Source organism: Hemibagrus wyckioides, linkage group LG02 (assembly GCF_019097595.1).
Source record: "Hemibagrus wyckioides isolate EC202008001 linkage group LG02, SWU_Hwy_1.0, whole genome shotgun sequence".
NCBI classification, from domain to species: Eukaryota; Metazoa; Chordata; class Actinopteri; order Siluriformes; family Bagridae; genus Hemibagrus; species Hemibagrus wyckioides.
The window spans coordinates 13,139,203-13,140,790 of record NC_080711.1 but is presented as its reverse complement, the minus strand read 5'-3'; positions in this window follow the sequence as shown (position 1 = coordinate 13,140,790).

The window sequence follows — 1,588 nt, the reverse complement described above, 5'->3', positions numbered from 1 at the left end:
CAGGTACAAGGATAAAATAATGATAAAATCCTTTGTTATACAAAATTATTCTATTAATATTTTAGCTTATTTTACTATAATAATAATCGAAACTATACAACTATAATTTCTTGTATACTGTATAGTGAATGACATTCTTTTTAACCATTTATAGTAAAAATAGTTGTGTTTTATTTTTTTAATCAAAGAAGACGAATAGGAACATTACATAAAGCATTGACCCTGGATACATATTCCATAAAGTTCAAATAAACATCTCCTTAGAGAAAACTATTAAGTACATCAATGATTATTCTTTATTAATGATGATTGTTTGTTAAATAACAATGTTTTCAAATATTAAGCTTATTAAAGGCTTATATTAATATATTATATTAATTATATTATCACATCTGCCATACATGTCCCTGCAAGGTATTATAGAAAATATAACATACTAAAACAAGTGCATTAATCTAAACCTGTGATTTGAACTATACCTGAATTTTTATCTATCAGAGCTGCTGTTAAAGAAAATTAATCCAGATGTGAAAATTCAAAAATGCTGTCATAGATACAACACAAAACAATCTTACATTTATGTCTTACAAAACAAGGTATCAGATTGATTGACCTTTATCTATTTTTATGACTCTCAGTATTGAGTAAACTCTCAGTATGGTTCTCTTTAAAGAAAATGAAATATTTGCCTTCTGTGATTGAAGATTTGTGTCTTGTATGGAGTAAGCCAATCCTCCACCTGGATGTCCACCATTATTCCAGGGGTATTTCTATCCTGCTGAGTTTATCTCCAACACACCTGGCTCTAATATTCAGATGGAACAGAAGATCCTGAATCTGGTGTGTTTGATTATAGCTGGAGTGAAACTCTGCAGGGAAGCAGATCCTCAGGCACTGGACTACGGCTGCAGGGGTTAATAACATGCCATTGAATCAAATTTTATGAAGTGTCCTGCTGAGTGCTGTTGAAGTAGGAATTCAGTGGACTTTTGAAACAATGCATGGCATGTTAGAATGTGTTTTCAACGAAAAAACAACTTGAGTGAAATTAGCACTACAGCAGACATACAATACAGGTTTCTGCAAAATCCCAGGGGAAGGGAAGGGCCATACACATGAACAAATCAGGTCTATGTGCTAATGAAACCACTTTCCTGTCCATGTCAGAGATTTGAAGTACAGATACACCCTTTTTACCACTTCCTAGTACAGTCTGCAATTCCTCTCCAAAGAACTCCACACCTTTACAAAAACTGTATGCACTAAGCTCTATTAGAATTCTTAAACAATTCATAAATGAACAGTCTTTTAAAAACTGACATGGGTTAGTTATAATTGTTTAAATAAATGGCACTAAACCACTTCTGGCTAAGGGCTGTTACTTGTTTCAGTCCCTCCAGGATTTTGCATATTTGCAATATTCTGAGGAGCTTACAATTTTTCTGCAGATTTGGACCAAAATATGGCATGTGGCATCATCACAATGTATTAAATGCATGCATAACTTATTCATCCAAAACCCTCTTCAATTCCCATGCAGTCAAAAGATGAGGACAGCTATAAATGAATTAAATATGTGTCTTCACTG